Source organism: Eurosta solidaginis, chromosome 5, assembly GCF_040869045.1.
Source record: "Eurosta solidaginis isolate ZX-2024a chromosome 5, ASM4086904v1, whole genome shotgun sequence".
Taxonomy (NCBI): Eukaryota; Metazoa; Arthropoda; class Insecta; order Diptera; family Tephritidae; genus Eurosta; species Eurosta solidaginis.
Window position 1 is genome coordinate 260312723 of NC_090323.1, and position 23674 is coordinate 260336396.

The 23674-nt window shown below is 39.1% G+C and overlaps 3 protein-coding genes across 3 annotated transcripts in view; all 3 read right to left on the reverse strand.

Moving 5' to 3' along the window:
* Window positions 1-23674, reverse strand: part of LOC137253349 (ribosomal silencing factor RsfS-like protein, 312) — a 196636-nt gene that overhangs the window by 154398 nt on the left and 18564 nt on the right. The window lies entirely within an intron of this gene.
* nst (phosphoglucomutase 3-like protein nst) overlaps window positions 1-23674 on the reverse strand; it is a 37267-nt gene that overhangs the window by 12398 nt on the left and 1195 nt on the right. The window lies entirely within an intron of this gene.
* Window positions 1-23674, reverse strand: part of Pmm2 (phosphomannomutase) — a 43983-nt gene that overhangs the window by 9345 nt on the left and 10964 nt on the right. The window lies entirely within an intron of this gene.

Genomic DNA, 23674 nt, shown 5'->3' on the forward strand with positions numbered 1-23674 from the left:
GGAAAAGATTTAATAGAGTACCAATGCTTACCATTAGGAGAATTGTCTGAAGAAGCTCAAGAATCTAAGAACAAGGACTACAAAAGATATAGATGTATGAACACCTGCAAAGTATCACGAGTTAGACAAAACGAAGACCTTTTCAACATGTTAGCTATCTCTTTTGATCCAGTCATATCATCTATGAGGTATGTAAGAACACAAAAAGATCTTACAGACGCGTATAGCTCAGAAATGGTTCCAGTGACGATGACTATGTTAAGATAAAATAAGTTTCTCACTTCTTATTTAATTTGTTTATTTATTTATTTATCACAACAATGAAAAAGAGATTTACTAATCAATTTTGTTACTTTACAGAAAAATAAGATATCTATGTACAAGTTAATTTTTTATTTCAAAAAAAGGAATTAATTTAGTAATTTATAAATATATACTTTTCGTTATTGCATTTCTCTAAAGTTTATGAAATTTATTTTAAAGCTTAGGCATTTCGCCTTCAAACGAGTATTAAATTTTTATAGAAATCAATACGTCTATCGAGTTTGGTACACATTGGTAAAGCGGTTACTAAGATCAAACTTTTTAGCATAAATGGGCAGTGCCACTTCCTTTTTCCAAAATTAGTTGGCTGTTTAATCTTTAGCTCAAATAAAATTTCATTGAACCACTATAAATAACTTTTAGTTATTAATAAAATACATATTTGGCTTGTAAATTAAAAAAAAAACATGTAAAATTTTACGATGAATTTTGAAGCACCTTGTTATTGTGGCACCAAAAACGGACATTTGAGTTTTATAAGAGTATTGCCATTTAAAAGAAACAATACGTCTATCGATTTTGGTAGTTATTGATTACGTGGCTACTTAGATACAACTTTTTATCATAAGTGGGCAGCGCCACGTTATCTTATCAAAATCATTAGTTTATGTTATTTAATGCTTAAATATGTCATTATAAGACTAATCTCATTTTATTTTTTTTAGTTTTTACTAAAAACATTTTGTGTTTACATTTTTCTAAAAATTTTCGACTTTGACGAATTTTTTTGAAGCACCGTGTATCTGTGACATCTGAGCTTTCACACAATAAAACTACAAATAATTAACTTTCTTTAACTAAGTTGAGTTGTAAACGGTAATAGGGGCATTAATTTCTAACAAATGTTAGTCTGGTTCTACTATGAAATATCTTCTTTGAAAACGGCTCACTAATACCTTCAACTCATCAAGTGTTTTGGCCGGTAACAGTAGATGTGTATTTGGCACTACATTGCCTATGCCGTCTATTATGAAATCGATGATTTCAGTTTCGCATATGTTTGCCCGTTTTCCTATTGTCTGCATCAATAGAACGTAGCAATGTAATGACTCGCTCTTTTTGTCCCATTTGCGTCTTCCCAACATCTTATAAACTTCGTTCCTCTGTATCGGCTCGTCAAATTCCGTCGTAAGGGCCTTTTTTAACTCGGCATAGCTTGACGCTTTGGTGGTGGTAAGGAAAACTTTGGCTGTTCCCGCCAGGCAGCGACGAAAAGCCAGCAATTTAAATCGTTCGTCTACTCTTGACAACTCCATTACTTCTTCGAAGTCTTGAAGAAAATGTTCCACCGTCACTGATATATCATCACCACTGAACTTGGGAATAGCATGCTCTATATCGGCAAAATCCAGTCTACGTTGCTGTTGTACCCCAGTACTAGCTCTTAACTCGTCGATTTCCTTCATTAATTTTAACATTTCCATACGTTTTCGTAGCGCCACCAGTTCGTCATTCACACTTATGGTCGTGGCTCTTACGTGAATTGGGGCAGATTTTGATGGGGCGGCAGCAAAAACATCGTAAACAGCAGGCGTTGAATTGAATTCAACCAAAACATCGGTAGTAGAGACAGTTGAACGGCAGTGGCGACAGAGCAGACGGTAGCGGCGGCAGAATAGACGGCAGTGGCGGCAGCAAAAACATCGTTAACGGCAGGTGTTGAATTGAATTCAACCCAAAACATCGGTAGTAGAGGCAGTTCGAACGGCAGTGGCGTCAGAGCAGACGGTAGCGGCGGCAGAACAGACGGCAGTGGCGACAGCAAAAATATCGTGAACGGCAGGTGTTGAATTGAATTGAACCAAAACATCGGTAGTAGAGACAGTTGAAACGGCAGAGGTATCAATAGAAACGGCAGCTTTTATCTCAATCATTTCGTCCGGAATGTTCTCCAATATATTCGTGTTCGGAGTGGTATTCATCGTATTTGCGGAGCTATTATCTCCCACGCCAACTATATTTTGCAGTAATCTGCGTAATTGTATAATGTTGGCAGTAGGAGGGAAATCCACACTATTTTCAGTGAAAACCTTGACAATGTTCTCTCGAGCATCCATTTCACAAAATAGTTTTTTATAATAGTGCGCGAGGTTCGTTAACACACCTGAGATGTAATTTCTAGCTTCGATGGTTAATGAAACAGCAGAAACGTCCGGATTAATTATCTTAATTCTTTATTCCTCAGTCGTCAATCCAATAATGAACCGGAAGTCCACAATCTTCTCTTTTCTTCCTTTACAGTGATGTATTTTTGCATATTCTATTAATTAATTCCCATGGTTGTATTTTTTGCTTATTCTGTTACATTAGTTGACATGGTTGCATTTATGATCTTACAAATCCTTGCCAACGATTAGCACTGGTGCAATAATATTTCCTTTATACTAGGTTCAAACACACACCAAATTGGCAATTTATACTATTTGGGCAATTTATTACGCAATTTGTCATATTATAAATTGTAATAATAAATTGCCAATTTAAATAAAATTGCGTAATAAATTGTTTCAAACTGCAAATGCAACATTGTAAAGTGTGTTTATTGAGTATATTTAAAAGTCAGTTACGCATGGCTGAACTATATGGTTGGCTCATCTCTTCAGCTGATTTTATGTCTTTCATTTCCCTGGAGTAGGGATTGTCAAAAGAAGATGGCAAAATCAAAATGAAACCAAGACATTGAACACATTTTCTTACAACACACAAAAATTTCAAAATTTTATGTTTTCATTCCATTCCATTCACCTAATACCAACACGCACATTTTGACAGTCTCAACAAAGACATGTTCTTACTGCAGAGATGAGCCAACCAGCTATCAAATTACTATTGTGTAAGCTAAATAGAGTTGTATGAACACCATGCAATTTAAATCGAAATAGCCTCAATTTATTTTTCTGTTTGAACATAGCATTATTTACACCAGCAGACAATTAAGTGAGATAACCCTTATTGTGTAGAATACATATGTACACCACTGAGCAAAAAAATGTCAGTTAAAATTATTTTTATCGAGACGGTCGAGCTTATACTTTATTAGTGCTTGTTACCGAATCTATAACCGGCAATGGACCATCAATAACACTCCCAAAACACTTCGGGCAGTGTTGTGATCGCTATAACAACCAGAACCATTACTATGTTAACCAATTTCGAAACAGTATAAAAAAAAATAGATAATTGTAAACAAAAAAAAAAATAACAATTACGCTGCTCACAGTCCATTTTAATTTGGTCTGTTAATTTTACTGGCAAAGCTTTGAAATCACAAATACCACTTTAAAACAGATTTGACAATCTTTAGATTAATTAATTCCATTGCCCAGCCAGCATTTTTTGAAAATTTTGATCAAAAAATATTTAAATATCATACCCCAATATTATTAAAAACGTTAAATGTGATTATTCTTGAATAATCATTTATGATTCATATTTCGAAACGCTTTTTATTCATATTTGATATCATTGTAAAATTGAGCTTTAATTGTTTTAGAGTAATATTTGACCATTTTTCAGTCATTTTCTGATCATATTCGTGAACATATTTCAATCGTTTTGGTTGAGATTTTTGAATGCGATTATCATGCATTTATTCTTCATATCTCATTCAAAATAAGAATCTACATAATAATCTTATTTCATCACGGGAAGAAAGCTTGCGGAAGTGAAATATTTGAACCCCAGATAACTCGCAAACAAACTTGACGATATACACCTGCGACTACAACATCCAACATCAGTTATGATCGTCATCTTAAAATACGACCCGAAACGGTATGTTGAAGCCGTATCCAGGTATGTCAAGGTAGTTTCACTTACCTGAGGTGCAAATAGTTCACAACCTTTGTATTGTCTAACCATTATGTATTTTCTGGGACAAATGGTTGGGGACATCTTCGGTTACGTGCAGCATTTGCATTATATTGTCTTGAAGAATATATTAATAATAAATTTTTATATACTACATATTTTTTCTGAACTTCATGATTGAAAAAATGCGTGTATGTGAAAAAAATAAGATTTTCAATGAAAACTAAAATTTTAACAACTATAAAATTCATTATTCAGTCAACAAATATAGTCAGAAAAGATTCAGAAAGCTGAATCAAAAATGATTATAAATTTTTGATCACCTAAAGTAAACACATTTGGTTCAAATATGATTCCAAAATGTGATTGAAAAACTATATTCAGTTTTTGATCATCAAAGGTAAGCATATTTGATTATTATCTTTGTTGATTTTTATGAAATATTAAATTTTAATCATAGAAGGACTTCAAAAATGATTCCATAAAGTGATCGAAAAATGTTTTTCAGTTTTTGATCATCAAAAGTATTCATATTTGATTATTTCTTTTGTTCATTTGTATGATAACTCATTATTTAGTCAGATAGAGTAATCAAATTGTATTGATTTGTGGGGAAATTCAAAATTTAATCACCTAAATGCTGAGTGGGTGGTAATTGTGAAAAAAAAGTAAGAGATAACATAAACACAAGAAATTTTTGAGTAAAAAACTTATTGAAAATATAAATGAGCTTCAAAACTTAAAAGAAATTGTCAATATTAAAAAAAAATTTTGTTGCCGTGAAAATTAAAAAAAATACAAATTAAAAATTGCTTTAATTAGTTTTCGAAATACAATTAATGTTTTTATAAAATAAATAAATAACTGACAAAGTTTGCAAGTAAGTTGTGTTGCTATTTTTCTACTAGAAGGTGTATATGTAAACACTTTTGTAGGTCCCACTTATGTACACTAAATCGGACTACAACCACGCCCACTTTTTCGATATCGAAAATTTCGATAAGCCGAAAAATTGCGATAATTCATTACCAAAGACGGATAAAGCGATGAAACTTGGTAGGTGGGTTGACCATACAACGCAGAATAGAAAATTCGTAACATTTTGGACAATGGTCGTGGTACCGCCCACTTTTAAAAGAAGATAATTTAATTGTTGAAGGTATCATGATGAAATTTGGCACGAACGTTACTCATATGACTATGTGTGCGCTGAATAAAAATTAGCAAAATCGGATCACGAACACGCCCACTTTTAAAAAAAAAATTTTAATAGTCAAATTTTAACAAAAAATTCAATATCTTTACAGTATATAAGTAAATTATATCAACATTCAATTTCAGTGATGATATGGTGCAACAAAATACAAAATAAAAGAAAATTTCAAAATGGGCGTAGCTCTGCCCTTTTTCATTTAATTTGTCTAGAATACTTTAATTCCCTTCCAGAAAACATACGAGATCTGGATCTAATAGATCTGTGTTTAAAAAAAATAAAAACTTGGCTTCTTGAGTTTGATACCAACCAGATAGAAATTTTGATGTGCTACGTTGTATAATACAGCTTCATACGTATGTCTTTACTTTTATATAAGCATTGTATAGTTTTGAATTTTCTTTTTTCTGTTTTCATATGAGGAATTCTGTCAACTTAGCTTTTATCTTTTTTCTTAACATTGTTTCAAGAGCTTCATTTAGTCAATCTATTTTTGAAACATTTTATTCTCATTTTAAATAAAATTTTTTATATAAATCTTGTATTCTTTTTTGTTCACCCCACTACCACTATTTATATAATTGAAAAACATGATGTGACATAAAGCACTATTTTTATTATATAAAATAAAGATGTCACTAACTATTCCCTATAAGTAATGATATCGTAGAGAAGTAAAATTAAGCTACCGATATATGTACATATACTTATGAGAATAATAAAATAAATTATAATAATAAATAATAATAATAATAACAACAATAATAATAATAATAGAAATAATAATAATGAATAATGAATACTTTTAATGCCATAAGTCGAACAAAAATTGATCAATCCTTGTGAAATTTAGTAAGGGCATAACTTCTATGACGATAACTGTTTTCTGTGAAAATGGGCGTAATCGTTTGAAGCCACGACTAGTTTTTATACACAGTGAACCGTCTGTCCTTCCTCTCGGCCGTTAACGCGATAACTTGAGCAAAAATCGATACATTTTTACTAAACTTAGTTCACGTACTTATCTCGGCTCACTTTATCTTGGTATTAAAAATGGGCGAAATCCGACTATGACCACGCCCACTTTTCGATATCGAAAATTTCTAAAACTGTCATAATTCTATACCAAATACGAAAAAGAGATGACACATGGTGATTGGATTGGTTTTTTGACGCAAAATATACCTAATGAAATATACCTAACTTTAAAAAAAACTTTGTAAAATGGATGTGACACCTACCATATTAAATAGAAGAAAATGAAAAAGTTCTGCAGGGCGAAATCAAAAGCCCTTGGAATCATGGCAGGAATACTGTTCGTGGTATTATATAAATAGATTAGCGTACCCGACAGATAATGGCCTGGGTCACACTGGTACAAATTTTGGTCGATATCTCGAAAACATCTTCACATATACAACTAAGGGCCATTCCCTTTTAAAACCCTCATTAACACCTTTTATTTGATACCCATATTGTACAAACACATTCTATAGTCGCCCTGATCAACATTTATGGCGATATTTCGAAAAGGCGTCCACCTACTATGGCCCACTCCCTTTTAAAATACTCAATAGCACCTTTCATTTGATACCCATATCGTACAAACACATTCTAGAGTCACCCCTGGTCCACCTTTATAGTGATATCAGGCCAGACGTGACAGTATTGAATTATGCAACTCGAAAAACGAACATTCAAAACTGATGCAGTTATACAAGTTGTTGTAGTGCGAACACCAGCTTCGCAGTGGATTATTTTTGGAAAAATTTTGCCGGCAAAGTGGTAAATAAAAAGGCACAAAGTGCCTAGACGTTCCACCAGGAACAGCAAAATATAGTCGACTAACAAGATCAGATGAGTCGATCTCGCCCATAATGAGCTTGTGAATGAACATTACCCCGAGTAAAGTTCTTCGATTTTCTAAAGTTGGCAGATTTATAAGGAAAAGCATATTTCTATATGGTGGCAAATGCACACTGGAATCCCAGTTAAGACCACGTAGTGCAAATATAATGAATTGCTTCTGTACTGACTCAATACGCTTTATAAAGTTTTGATACCCTGGGCACCAGACACACGAACAATACTCTAAGATTGGTCGTACCAACGATGTGTAGAGGGTCTTAGTCAGATACGGATCATTAAACTCCTTGGCCCATCGCTTCACAAAACCGAGTATACCCGTTACTTTGCTTACCATTGATGAAATATGCGTATTAAAAGTCAGTTTAGGATCAAAAAGAACGCCTAGATCACTTACGACAGATATACGCTCCAAAGGCGTGCTGTTTAACGTATACGATGTCAAACTTGGCTTCACTCGGTGAAACGTTACATCAAACAACCTAGAAAGACTGTTTTTAAACAAAACTTGTTGAGTCCGATTCGCGAGATAGCTTTCGAGCCATGCAAGTAAATGCTTTGGAAATCCAAGTAAATCAAGTTTGTAAACTAAAAGCTTATGATTGACAGAGTCAAACGCTTTATTGAAGTCGGTATAGATCACATCCGTTTGCCTATTGTTTAAAAATCCATCCATTACAAAAGAAGCAAACTCTAGCAAGTTGGTAGTAGTTGATCTACGCGGCACAAACCCATGCTGGCAGGGCGATAATATGGAGCTACACATGTGTTGAAGTTGACATGTAATTATTCGCTCAAATGTTTTGGCAATAGCTGAAAGCTTAGCTATACCTCTATGGTTCTCTACCTTTTTTGCCCAGAAACCTGGGCATCCCAACAGACAACTGATTGATGCATTATGAGGAAATACGGCACCTGAGAACTCAGCCGTATGAAGCAAAAAAATATAAGCAGGTCCTCAGTGAACTCCACAAACTGTAATGGTCGCTATCAAAATTAATGTCAAACATTTTCATCGCCTACAGTTCGCGGCCAAAACTTGTCGCAGGCGATAAAATGAAATGCTAGTTCGACGAATGGATGGCGCTGCTGTTGGTATTTGATCTAACTTATATCGCACTGAACGTACTATAAACCACAGCTAACTTCAATAAAGACTTTCCAAAAGAAAAAAATATATATATAAAGAGCGGCAATTTCCGAAGCTATAAAAAGGCTGAACACCTAACAGTTACCCTTTTCTTTGGACAACCGCCAAGTCATCGCCGAGTACCTGATTCAATTGTCGCCTTATTCGGACTTTAAAGTCCCACTTACGAATTCCCAGGTATGTATACATGAAAGTAAAGTGTAAAATGCCAGGTTGTTGCATTCACTTATGCACATCCCGTTTTTTTGTTACAGTGCCATAGAAATTGCAGTGGAGGGAAGAACCACACCCGACACCCAAAATCTTACATCCACGACAGGGGTGGGTGTGGATACATTTTATTACAAGTGAAAAGGCAGAACACTAAGCAACCTATAACGGGGCAGCAACAGCCTTTTGCTTCTGTTCTGTACAGGCACCAACCACACATATGTACCAATGTACAGGCACCACTGCGCCTAGGTGTTGTACGTTACCCATTCAGGCCTTTGCCATCCAATCAGGTGCAAGACAAATCCCATCTCAATAGCCAGAGGAAAGAGGACAGGATAGGTGGTACCAGCAACCATTCGCACTAAACAAGAGTAGGGAAGAATAAGTGGAAACCGTTAGGAAAAGATTTGAAACGAAAACGCGATAGAGTGCGGAAAGTCTAAATATATGTAGCCAAAGAGATTTGTGGCAACCAAAAAGAGTGACAGCAACAACTACCGAACATTAGAAAACAAAGAGTTGTTACAACCAGACAAAAAAAGAAAGAAATAAGTCGAAGATTAGTTAAGTTAAAAGTGTGAATTAAATGCGAAGGGTATTATTCAATGTATACTCGTAATCAGTTAAAAAAAACATCTGAAAAGGTTGAGTAGCTAAAAGAAAACCAATCACTTATACCAGCTAGTGCCTATAAATAATCAATGTAAAAGTCATTGCCGGTGCTATTGTGTTCGGTGTTGTTGCCAATCCCAAACCCCCCGCTTAGAAAAGCAAGCGCAAAAATCTTAATTAAATCAGAATCAGATTCAATCAAGTAAATGTTCGTATATCTCGCTGCGGACAATCAAGGAAGATATACCTATATAGATAGAAAACTACGGTTTCTATAGAACTGTTAAGTTAGGATTTTTATGTAACGAAAGAAAACGAAATTGCTAATAAGTGCCACCAGCTGATTCCAGCTCCGACCGACCGCAACATCGCATAACAACTACAACGATGTAAGGGCTTTCAACGCTGCAGCTGAACGCGAATTTGTAAGCACGTAAGTTATATATTTTCTATCTAATTCTTTCGCTACCATTTGTATTCAGCCGATCCATATCGCCGTAAATATGTACGTCTGCCGGCAACCCTTTTCCTTGCCTAAAGTTCATTTGCTATAGTGTTTGAAATTTTCCAGTAATGCTGATTGGCATTTTCATAAATCGTGTATTCTCGCTCTAAGCTCACTCGCACTCGCTCAGAATAGGTAGTTGGTGTCCATACCTACATACCTACGTAATTACAAACGTACCTATGTCGATTTGGTGACAGCTAAACACTTACATAAAATCCGGGAAAACCTTAATTGAAAACCCAACCGAAGGGATAAAATTCCACATCGAGTTGATAATTGTTAAAGAGACATTGGCAGTTGTATTCGATTTTTTTTTGGTGTGCCTTTGATCCAATTGATCTAGTTCGGATTGCCTTTGCTTTTTTATGCAGAACTCGCTTTGAGTGGGAAACCCAAATCCATAGAGAGATAAGAGTTTAAACTTCAACAATTTTTATTAGCCCTTTGTAAAGCCCATAAGTATGTAGGTGAAAAGTTGTTATTATTAAGAATCAAATCATAGAGTTGAAGTTTCTGGATATTTGAACTTACGAGGGTTACTCGTCATACAAGTTTGTTTAGCTAAGTTTAGTAGTAATCATTGTTTAATAAAACACCAATATGAATTTATAAAGTTGTCAAGAAAACAACCTATCATGTGTTAAGTCTTTCTGCTAATTCCTGGTAGGCATGGCAACATAAAAAGGTAAGAGAAATTAATGTGGGTATCTTCCAATGCATGTTTAGATTGAAGATCATGGTAGGGTAGGGTGCAGAATGCAAGAGTCGAATGTCACCTTAGACCTTGCACCCTAATGTACACTCATAAGGGGGAAGTTTCAAATATTCTTAAATCTAATTTTTATGTGACTTCATCATGACTTGATATTTGCTTGTTTAAACCGAGGAGGTTTCTCCTTTCTTCGGTTCTGCCCGGAGTTCTATAAATTAAAGTTTGTGTAATTGAGGTTGAGTATCGGCAAAAACCCACCCCACGCCGAAAGAGCTAAGGCACGAGAGAGCTCCATCCGCCGAGACCCCCTCAACCTTTTGTAGTCGGGAATGCTAGGAGTCTAGTTCAGTTTTTTTGACACTAGCTGGCATTCACCTACATTCAACTAAATGCTCCTGTGATCTCACCACATCCCGTTGTGCTATGTCCCATCGGTACCAAAACACGTTACCTCACCTACATCTTTGGCTTCCCATTAAGGAGCCAGCGAGCACAAAGATCACATGGCATTCAACATAACATTACATAAATTTTTGGCGCCCAACGTGGGGCCTAGCTAACGGTTTAAAATTGAGTTTTATAAATAGGGAAATGTTAGGTACTATTGGAAAACACCTTAAGAATATATCGTTAGCAGTCACACGCCTATTTTGGTGCGGCAGTAAAAACCTTTTCAGAGCGTTGTATCTCACTTGCCGATGTTGTGTTGATGGATTTCGTCAATCTTCCGCAGGTGTAGATATAAGAGATTTTAGGTAGTCAATAGGTCTACGATGCTGGTTATTCATTGGGGATACCATGCCGAGAACTTATTTGGGCTACCCTAGTAATTTCACCAGCTTGAGTTTAATTATGGGAAATTACCACCGACTATAAAATAATGATACGCGCACCATAACTGCTCGTTTGTCTTCCTATGCAGTTGATAAGTCAGTATCCTACGATGGTTCTACTTAGGAATACTATCCTGTACAATTCCAGAATTTTGCGAATTTGGCTAAGATCGGATTCCAAAACTGATTGCTATAGGGTATAATTTTCTGGGCGGAGACCTTCCGAATATTGACGGAGTCAATTGGCATAGATGTCGATAGGTTTCTTGATCATTTGCCTCCAACAAATATAGATTTTGTTGTTGTCTGGAACTTGTGCGAAGCAAGATATGCTTGTACTTGCCGAATAGCGAAATTTTTATAAATTTGGAAGTCAACTATTTAGTACCTTTCGACTATTAGTTTCAATAGCTTCTTTATACCTACTTCCATCTTATCTTAGAGTTGTATTAGAGTTTTTTTACCTTTTTGTGGTTGTATGCCAAAACCAGGAATGCTTATATATTATATCAAATAAATTAAATGCCCATAGAACATAGCCCGCAACGGAATCAACCGTCAGGTTCTGCCCCTATGAGCCAATGTGCTATATGTGAACAAAATTTAGTTAGTACATAGCCATGCTATGTGCTCAAATGCAAACATCTATTTCATCTGCCTTGTTTAGACGAGTGGACCGAAGGTAATCAAAGTTGTTTTACCTGTTCCCAACCGATTAGTCAACAGGAGCTGAAATCCCGTAAGCGAAATTGCCCACCTGATACCAAAACTACGTCTACGACAGCTGCAGAAGCTACGCAAATTGTAACTAGAAACATGGCTAGGATATTGAACCTAGGTTCGTCGTCAAATACCGGTGAAGTACCGGAATTGCATAATTCCGATGCCAGTGTTATGCAATCATCTGCTTTAGATGCTAGTAATAGCGGGAATCAGGGTGAAGGCCCACCTCAAAGACAATCTATAAATAGAAGAAGAGGGAGGCCAAATAGAAATTCACGTCAGAATAACAACATTGATTACAATCGTATTCAACAAATGATCGAACAATCAATAAATCAATTTATGGCCTCTATGAATATGCGGTCAGGTACCAATCCTTGCCCGAGTTCAAGTCCCGGAAATACGCAAGGCTTAGTAGCTACAATACATGAAGCCCCGTCATCCATGGTCTCCTCGGTTTTTCTTAGGAAAACTGCGGACATAATGCAAAAATGGAACTTGCAATTCGATGGATCCTCGGAAGGTTTAGGCGTGGAAGAATTCATTTATAGAGTCGAATCACTCACAGACGAAACTTTAGACAGCGATTTCACCGCCATGTGTAAGCACATACACATTTTATTTGTTGGTAAAGCACGGAATTGGTATTGGAGATACCATAAGCAAGTGAACCGCGTTATCTGGTCAGACATATGCAGTTCACTTCGCCAACAGTATAAAGATTATAGATCCGACTTTATGAGCAGGGAGATGATTCGATCTCGCAAACAAAAAGTCGGTGAGTCCTTTTCTGCATTTTACGAAGCAGTGGCTTCCTTAATCGATAAACAAAGTGTTAAAATTGACGAGGAAGAACTGTTAGAAATTTTACGAAATAATCTGTTACCTGAGATTAGACAGAAACTTTTGTATCAGCCCATACATTCAGTTGGTCATTTACGGCGCTTAGTAAAAATGGGAGAGAATTTGAACTACGAACTTAATCGCCCACCGGAGGGTCATAGCAAATCTAAATCGTTGCCAAATCGCCGCCAAGTATGTACAATTGAGGAATCTGGTCCCGAAGTCACAGATGATACTCCACCGGATGCGGAATTAGCAGCTCTTCAGAGTGCGCAAATAAAGTGCTGGAACTGTGAAGAGCTAGGCCATATTTGGGAGAATTGCTTAGCGGATCGCCGTACTTTTTGCTACGGATGTGGCACTCCTAATGTATATAAGCCCCAGTGTACAAATTGCCTCAGAAAGCGTTCGGAAAACCGACAGGCGGGTGCATCCAAAAACAGCCGGATGCCCCCGAAACCATAAAGAAGTTTAATCTCAACGCTACACCGAGTAACCCAGAAAAAACTACTGATTCGAAGTCCGGGCTACTCGCCCCTAACTTTATTCCCTTTCATCTTCGTTCATATACAGACAGACTGCAAAATTATACATCAATTTCGAATATAATTCGAAAACGTACCTTAAGATTAAAAGAATTTTACGATAACGTTAAAAGAAGCCAAAAGTTACTTCTTTCTACCCTTTTTAGCAATCACAATGATATGCGAACCTATGCAGAAGTATCCTTTCTAAAATATAGCGAGCTTGGGTTACTAGATACCGGAGCGAATATCAGTTGTGTTGGTTCCTCGCTTGCGACAAAAGATCTGTTAAACTTTCCAGAATTTAAAGCTATTCATTCTCATGCCAAAACGGCTAATGGAGACAACCAAGAGATCATAGGAGTACTCGATGTGATACTGAAATATAAAGCGGTCGAAAAGCCTATGAAACTCTATGTAATACCTTCCATTAAGCAAAGACTTATATTAGGTCACGATTTTTGGAAAATTTTTGAACTTGCCCCAAATATAATTAGCTCACTAGAGCAAAGACAGAATGTAGCTCAGTCTAAGGAAGTCGATGCATATCCTTTGAGTCCACAACAAATTCAACAATTGGAAGTTGTCAAACTTATGTTTCCCAACGCCAAGGAAGGATTAGGTCGTACATCCCTGATAAAACACCGCATCGATATAGGCAATTCAACACCCATTAAGCAACGTTTTTATCCTGTAAGCCCAGCGGTAGAAAAACTTGTATACCAAGAAATAGATCGTATGATAGCCCTAGGTGTAATCGAACCATCGATAAGCCCCTGGAGTTCACCTATGCGATTGGTTATCAAACCGAACAAAGTACGTCTATGTCTGGATGCTCGTCGGCTGAACGACGTGACGAAAAAAGACGCGTATCCACTGCCCAGCATAGATGGTATTTTTTCCCGGCTTCCAAAAGCTAATATTATCACCAAAATTGACTTAAAAGACGCGTACTGGCAAATCGAACTTAGTTCCGAATCAAAGCATTTAACTGCATTTACGGTTCCCGGCCGTCCACTTTACCAATTTAAAGTTATGCCTTTCGGGCTTTGCAATGCGCCGTCGACGATGTGTCGTCTCATGGATAGTATTATTCCTCCAGATCTCCGTAATTGTGTATTTGGGTATCTGGATGATCTATGCGTGGTATCAGAAGACTTTTCACCCATCTAGCAATACTCGTGAGATTGGCCGAACAATTTCGCAAAGCCAATCTAACTATTAACATTGGAAAAAGCCAATTTTGTGTTACTTCAGTTAATTATCTCGGCTATGTCATTGGTAGCGGAGGTATACGCACAGATCCCTCAAAGGTATCTTGTATTTTAAGCTGGCCATCACCCAGAAACCTGAAGCAAGTCAGAGGATTCCTCGGAGTTTGTGGATGGTACCGCAGGTTTATACCGAACTTCGCAGACCTCACTTGTCCCATAACCGAAGTGTTGTCTACAAAGAAGAAATTTGTTTGGACTACGGAAGCGCAGCAGGCCATGAATAAATTGAAAGAAATTTTAACCTCTGCCCCAGTGTTAACTAACCCCAATTTTTCGAAAAAGTTCTATTTGCGAGTGACGTTGGTATTGGGGCCGTGTTAGTACAATTATCCGAGGAAAATGAGGAAAAACCAATTGCGTATATGTCGAAAAAAGTTAGTCGTGCGCAACGTAATTATAGCGTCACTGAGCGAGAATGTTTAGCAGTGATTACGGCCATTGAAAAATTCCGCTGCTATCTGGAACTGCAAGAGTTCGAGGTAGTTACCGATCATTCAAGTTTGCTTTGGCTCATGCGTCAACAGAACGTTTCGGGCAGACTTGCGCGTTGGATATTTCGCCTTCAACAATTTAAATTTTCAATCTCCCATCAAAAAGGGAAAGACCACATTGTCCCCGACGCTTTGTCGCGACTTCAAGAAAATGAAATTGCAGCACTGGACATGGGTCCTATGGTAAACCTTGAATCGGATGCGTTTTTGGATGAGTCTTATGTAGCTTTGAAGACAAAGTTTCAAGAAAACCCAGAAAGGTTTCCCGATATCAAGATGGTAGACCAATTAATATATATTCGTACGGAACACGCTTCTGGAGAGGATATGCAAGAGAAGAACTCCTGGAAATTATGGGTTCCAGAGAGACTTCGACGGGGTATTCTTAACCAGGCTCATGACAGCTCTACATCTTCTCATGCGGGAATTCAAAAAACCAGAGAAGTTACGCCGTTATCTTTTTTGGCCAGGGCTGGCAAAAGATGTCCGTAATTATGTTCGAACTTGTGAAATATGTAAAGAGAACAAAGCACCAAACTTCACTCTTAGGCCACCCATGGGTGCTCACAGCCCTACGTGTCGACCTTTTCTGAGGATATATGTCGATCTGCTTGGACCTTATCCGCGCAGTAAAAATGGGCATATAGGGTTACTGATTGTGCTTGATCATTTTAGCAAATATCATTAGATCCACCCGCTAAAAAAGTTTACTTCAGTCGCCATTCAGAAATACCTTCTGGAAAACATTTTTCATAGTTTTGGCGTACCAGAGATTCTGGTCAGTGACAACGGAACGCAATTCAAAGCCAATGATTTTAATGCCTTCCTGACGGAACTGGGTATAAATCATGTCTATACGGCTCTGTACTCGCCGCAAAGCAATGCTGCGGAAAGAGTTAACCGGTCGCTGTTAACAGCAATTCGGTCATACTTAAAACAAGACCAGACAAGATGGGACGAACATCTTACAAGCATCTCCTGCTCGTTAAGATCGTCTTTGCATCAAACGTTGGGTTGTTCTCCGTATCGCGCGTTGTTTGGCTTGGACATGATCACCCACGGTGCTGATTACAAACTGCTAAAAGAACTTAGCTTATTGGAAGAACCGATTGCTCCTCTTTCCCGATCCGATAATCTAGCATTAGTACGAAAAGACGTTCAAGTGAATATTCGTAAAGCTTACGAACGCAATGCAAAGCAATACAACTTGCGTTCGAAGCCAGTCAGTTTCAAGGCAGGCCAAGAAGTTTATCGAAGAAACTTTGCCCTTAGTAAGTTTTCACAAAACTTTAACGCCAAGTTAGGCCCGCAATTCCTCAAATGCCGGATCCGCAGAAAACTCGGTAATTGCTATTACCAGTTGGAAGATTTGCAAGGAAAAGAAATTGGTACATATCATGCCAAGGATATCCGAGCCTAATTCCCTCTAATACTTTTATCAAGCTACCGTATTATTGGGTTTTGTAATGGTCGCTATCAAAATTAATGTCAAACATTTTCATCGCGTACAGTTCGCGACCAAAACTTGTCGCAGGCGATAAAATGAAATGCTAGTTCGACGAATGGATGGCGCTGCTGTTGGTATTTGATCTAACTTATATCGCACTGAACGTACTATAAACCACAGCTAACTTCAATAGAGACTTTCCAAAAGAAAATAATATATATATAAAGAGCGGCAATTTCCGAAGCTATAAAAAGGCTGCACACCTAACAGTTACCCTTTTCTTTGGACAACCGCCAAGTGATCGCCGAGTACCTGATTCAATTGTCGCCTTATTCGGACTTTAAAGTCCCACTTACGAATTCCCAGGTATGTATACATGAAAGTAAAGTGTAAAGTGCCAGGTTGTTGCATTCACTTATGCACATCCCGTTTTTTTGTTACAGTGCCATAGAAATTGCAGTGGAGGGAAGAACCACACCCGACACCCAAAATCTTACATCCACGACAGGGGTGGGTGTGGATACATTTTATTACAAGTGAAAAGGCAGAACACTAAGCAACCTATAACGGGGCAGCAACAGCCTTTTGCTTCTGTTCTGTACAGGCACCAACCACACATATGTACCAATGTACAGGCCCCACTGCGCCTAGGTGTTGTACGTTACCCATTCAGGCCTTTGCCATCCAATCAGGTGCAAGACAAATCCCATCTCAATAGCCAGAGGCAAGAGGACAGGATAGGTGGTACCAGCAACCATTCGCACTAAACAAGAGTAGGGAAGAATAAGTGGAAACCGTTAGGAAAAGATTTGAAACGAAAACGCGATAGAGTGCGGAAAGTCTAAATATATGTAGCCAAAGAGATTTGTGGCAACCAAAAAGAGTGACAGCAACAACTACCGAACATTAGAAAACAAAGAGTTGTTACAACCAGACAAAAAAAGAAAGAAATAAGTCGAAGATTAGTTAAGTTAAAAGTGTGAATTAAATGCGAAGGGTATTATTCAATGTATACTCGTAATCAGTTAAAAAAACATCTGAAAAGGTTGAGTAGCTAAAAGAAAACCAATCACTTATACCAGCTAGTGCCTATAAATAATCAATGTAAAAGTCATTGCCGGTCCTATTGTGTTCGGTGTTGTTGCCAATCCCAAACCCCCCGCTTAGAAAAGCAAGCGCAAAAATCTCAATTAAATCAGAATCAGATTCAATCAAGTAAATGTTCGTATATCTCGCTGCGGACAATCAAGGAAGATATACCTATATAGATAGAAAACTACGGTTTCTATAGAACTGTTAAGTTAGGATTTTTATGTAACGAAAGAAAACGAAATTGCTAATAAGTGCCACCAGCTGATTCCAGCTCCGACCGACCGCAACATCGCATAACAACTACAACGATGGAAGGCCTTTCAACGCTGCAGCTGAACGCGAATTTGTAAGCACGTAAGTTATATATTTTCTATCTAATTCTTTCGTTACCATTTGTATTCAGCCGATCCATATCGCCGTAAATATGTACGTCTGCCGGCAACCCTTTTCCTTGCCTAAAGTTCATTTGCTATAGTGTTTGAAATTTTAAATTTCCAGTAATGCTGATTGGCATTTTCATAAATCGTGTATTCTCGCTCTAAGCTCACTCGCACTCGCTCAGAATAGGTAGTTGGTGTCCATACCTACATACCTACGTAATTACAAACGTACCTATGTCGATTTGGTGACAGCTAAACCCTTACATAAAATCCGGGAAAACCTTAATTGAAAACCCAACCGAAGGGATAAAATTCCACATCGAGTTGATAATTGTTAAAGAGACATTGGCAGTTGTATTCGATTTTTTTTGGTGTGCCTTTGATCCAATTGATCTAGTTGGGATTGCCTTTGCTTTTTTATGCAGAACTCGCTTTGAGTGGGAAACCCAAATCCATAGAGAGATAAGAGTTTAAACTTCAACAATTTTTATTAGCCCTTTGTAAAGCCCATAAGTATGTAGGTGAAAAGTTGTTATTATTAAGAATCAAATCATAGAGTTGAAGTTTCTGGATATTTGAACTTACGAGGGTTACTCGTCATACAAGTTTGTTTAGCTAAGTTTAGTAGTAATCATTGTTTAATAAAACACCAATATGAATTTATAACGTTGTCAAGAAAACAACCTATCATGTGTTAAGTCTTTCTGCTAATTCCTGGTAGGCATGGCAACATAAAAAGGTAAGAGAAATTAATGTGGGTATCTTCCAATGCATGTTTAGATTGAAGATCATGGTAGGGTAGGGTGCAGAATGCAAGAGTCGAATGCCACCTTAGACCTTGCACCCTAATGCACACTCATAAGGGGAAGTTTCAAATATTCTTAAATCTAATTTTTATGTGACTTCATCATGACTTGATATTTGCTTGTTTAAACCGAGGAGGTTTCTCCCTTCTTCGGTTCTGCCCGGAGTTCTATAAATTAAAGTTTGTGTAATTGAGGTTGAGTATCGGCAAAAACCCACCCCACGCCGAAAGAGCTAAGGCACGAGAGAGCTCCATCCGCCGAGACCCCCTCAACATTTTGTAGTCGAGAATGCTAGGAGTCTAGTTCAGTTTTTTTGACACTAGCTGGCATTCACCTACATTCAACTAAATGCTCCTGTGATCTCACCTTGCCACATCCCGTTGTGCTATGTCCCATCGGTACCAAAACACGTTACCTCACCTACATCTTTGGCTTCCCATTAAGGAGCCAGCGAGCACAAAGATCACATGGCATTCAACATAACATTACAAAACAGGCGTCGGACCTTTCTGCCAGGAATTGCCCGGTGAATCCAGTACTCAAAGAACAGTACCCAAAACTTGCCGAAGAGGAACGCATACTCCCCAGGGAAGCGCGAGTCACTCTAGCTTAACTTCGTTCTGGATACTGTAACAGGTTAAACTCTTACCTATCCAGAATCAACCCGACATACAAAATGTATGCCCCGCTTGCAATGTTTCCCCACATGACACCAACCATCTCTTTAATTGTAATGTGGAACCAACTCCTCTAACACCCCTCTCATTATGGTCCACCCCTGTTGAAACAGCAAGTTTCCTTGGACTACCGTTGGAGGATATTGATGACAATTTGTGATCGGTTGCAGCTGTTGGGTGGGGCGAAGCACTGCTACAATAACAACAACAACCACTAGGCAACACCCCCGAAACCATCCTTTTCACCTCGAGAGGATTTAGTGCTTATGCTTAGAATTGAAGCTAAAATCAGCTCATATTATATAGAGGGCTTTGGAAAAAAGGGCTAGCCTAGAAGATTATATGAAGTCATATTAAATCGTTCCCGAGATGGTCGGATTGGTGCCTTAATGGTGCTTTTATTGCTACAAACAAGGAGTTGCCTTAGAATGATCCCATTGCAATATTTAAAGGACCTGTCAGTTATCTTTCAAATACATGTAGTCCACAATCTAGTCCGCTTCCCATATTTACATTGCCAATCGAATACGCTAAGCCTTATAGGCAACCCTGTTATTGTTGTTGTAGCAGTTCGCCCCACCTAATAGGTGCGACCGAACACAAATTGTCATCAATATTCTCTAACGGTAGTCCAAGGAAACTTGCTGTTTCAACAGGGGTGGACCATAATGAAAGGGGTGTTAGAGGCGTTGGTTCCACATTACAATTAAAGAGATGGTTGGTGTCATGTGGGTACACATTGCGAGCGGGGAAAACATTTTGTATGTCGGGGTTGATTCTGGATAGGTAAGAGTTTAACCTGTTACAGTATCCAGATCGAAGTTGAGCTAGAGTGACTCGCGTTTCCCTGGGGAGTATGCGTTCCTCTTCCGCAAGTTTTGGATACTGTTCTTTGAGTACTGGATTCACCGGGCAATTCCTGGCATAAAGTTCCGACGCCTGTTTGTGGAGTTCACTGACGACCTGCTTGTATTTTTTTGCTTCATACGGCTGAGTTCTCAGGTGCCGTATTTCCTCATAATGCATCAATCAGATGTCTGTTGGGATGCCCAGGTTTCTGAGTATTCAACAGGAACTGTTTGGTTAGCATCTCATTTCTGTAAAAGATTTATATTCCTCCCACTTTCCTTTTTTAAAGTTTATGAAAGTGCGTTTTTCTGTAACGATGAAGTCGGCGGTACGCTCGAACGAAATAAGTATAGGCAGGTAATCGGATGCCAATGTTACCATCAGCTGCCAGTTGACGCAGTTTACGAGTTCTGCGCTCACGATTGAGATATCCGGCGAACTGTGACAGCTTCCTACCATACGTGTGGAGCGTCTCCGTTTATTGTGCAGAACGTCGTTTCTTCTATTTGATCCGCCAACATCTCACCCCTATTGTCCGCCTGCAAGTTTGATTGCCATAGATCGTGATGGGCATTAAAGGCCCCCCCAGCGGGTAAGGGGGTAAGAATATACCCGCGGTAGGTATGCCTGTCGTAAGAGGCGACTAAAATACCAGATTCAAGGCGTGTATAGCGCAACCCTTCAGGTTGCCAGCGCAATATATAGCTTCTCCAAACCTAATTGTCAACCTCACCTATCCGCGGCGAATCCTGTTTCATTAACAGACGAGGCTCTGGCGACCCCAAGCTCCTCATGGAACTTGGGGGTGGGGAGGGAGGGGACGGCCTGAAGGTTTAATGTGGCCACATAAATCGTTCCCGAGATGGTCGGGCTAGCACCTTAATGGTGCTGTGGTACCGGAGCGTACCGGATCTGTATCTGGCAACGGACCATCACATCGATAACACTCCCCAAAGCCTTCGGGGTGCAACCTTATCGCTACAACAACAACAACAACATGGGCATTAAAGTCGCCTAAGATAATGCGATTGTTGCCAGTGAGTAAGACGCTAATATTAGGGCGGTATCAACTGGGACAACAGGTGGCAGGGGGGATGTAGATGTTGATGATTTCTAGGATTGCATCGCCTGACCGGACAGATAGGCCTTGACGTTCTAAGAAATTGTCCCTGCGGTCGATGTCAGGATCAAATATATGATATTGCACAGAGTGGTGTATGATAAACGCGAGGCCGCCTCCATTTCCGCTCATGCGATCTTTTCTGTGGACATTATACCCAGAACAGGTTTGCAGTGCAGATCTTGCTGTGAGTTTAGTCTCTTGAATCACAGCAATTCGGATATTGTGCCGCTTCATGAAATCGACTATCTCCGTGATCTTCCCAGTTAATCCATTACAGTTTAACTGCAGAATTCTGAAGTGCATAGACGTCGCCACTCTGGGAGTAAGTGACGTGTAAATACGCCTGGGTTGAGGAAGGCCAGGACGCAACTGCTGTTGTGGCCCTGGGACTGGGCGTCCTTGGTCAAGCATTGGGGTACCCGGTAGATTGGGGTTTGCGACCTGGCAACATGGCGCAATGAAACCCGTCGGGGGGTTGCGTCGCGGAGACCAGAACATCTAGGAAAGTGGCACCGCCCACGGCAGGAGCTGCATTGGGCGGATGTCGCAAACATATATATTCTGTGCTGGCAAATGGTGCAAACGGGGTTAGGGACTAAGAGTCTGTTTTCCTGACCTACACGATTGCTGCCGCAAAAGAGGGGGGGAGAAGACGGGGGCAGGGGCTGATGCTCAGCATTGCTACCGACTCTACTACGAAGATAGTAGTTATGAGTGGTAGCAGCTGTTTGAGTTTTTGGCGCCGCGTGGCGCGAGCAGCAGCGGGTACTAGTTGTGGCTTGCTGAGCAGCTCGGCTGCTGGAAGCTAGTGGGGGGCGCGTGAACAGCAAGGAGCCACAAAAGATTTATAAAAGTTACGTGGACGTTGGGTTTTGGGATCAAGCCCAGAACAACCTGTCCGATGCAACCATCCCTTACACGAGACACACTGAACAGAGTATGGCCGTCCTAAAAAGATTCTTTTTCGGCAGATGCAGCAAAACCATTTCTCAGGACCGGGGTCAGGAGACGGACCCGGATTGGATTCGATACCTTCCCGTAGCAAGAGAATATGGAGCAGTCCCGCTGCAAGGAGCTGCTGGGAGGATGACAATTTGTGGGAGGGACGCAACAAATTAAATGGGGTTACACTGAAATGACAGCCCTTGGTCGGGAAAAATCCAGGGTCGCTCCGGTACATAGAACCGACTGCCTTTGGGAAGCGCCTTGGGCTCAAGGCTATTATAGAAAATGTATACAAGATTATGCTAAAATAGCAAAGCCGCATGCAATACTATGCAGCCATATTATAAGAAATTAATTAAATACAAAGACAATCTCTCCACATAGACTGTTCATTAAATCTGAATGCGAATTGCCTTCCTACATGGCGTATGGACAATGTTGGCAATTAGGTGTTTGCCTTGAAGTATTTTCATTAAATTGCAAAAAAACAAAAATATAATGGCTTGCATAAATAATATACAAATAAGTTCAAACCGGTCAAAAGAATTTTCAAATAGTTTTATACGTGGTAAACTATACACAAATACCAATGTACACCTATCTAACATACGCATGTTTACTCGTTGTATATGAGAGTGAAGGGAGAGATGCAATAGGCCGCAGGTGATTAACCTAATGTTATATGTAGCAAAGCCGACCAGCTGTGATTCAAATAAACACAAACGCCCTACTTTACGAATACTTGGCCCTAATACTCTTAGCTTCTGTAATACAACATAATCAACAGCAAAAGTAAGAAATTCTGGGCGCCTACATTTGTATGAACTTGCATATGTATATTTGTATACACGAGTATACACATACTTGGGGGTAAAGTTGATGACGAAGAACCGCAATAGTGCGGGTTAGGGGGTTATAATAGAATATACCCGCGGTAGGTATGCCTGTCGTAAGAGGTGACTAAAATACCATATTCAATGGGTTTGTATAGTGCAGCCCTTCCAGGTTGCCAGCGCAATACGTAGCTTCTGCAAACCCAATTGTCAACCTAACCTATCCGTGGCGAATCCTGTTCCATTAACAGCCGAGGCTCTGGCGACCCCGAACTCCTCATGGATCTAGGGGGTGGGAGGGCGGTATGACCCAGAAGGTCGCATGTAGTCATAACAAATCGTTCCCCAGTATGGTCGGGCTTGGTACCGGAACGTACCGGTCTGCATCCGGCAAAGAACCATCACCTCGATAACACTCCCCAGTGC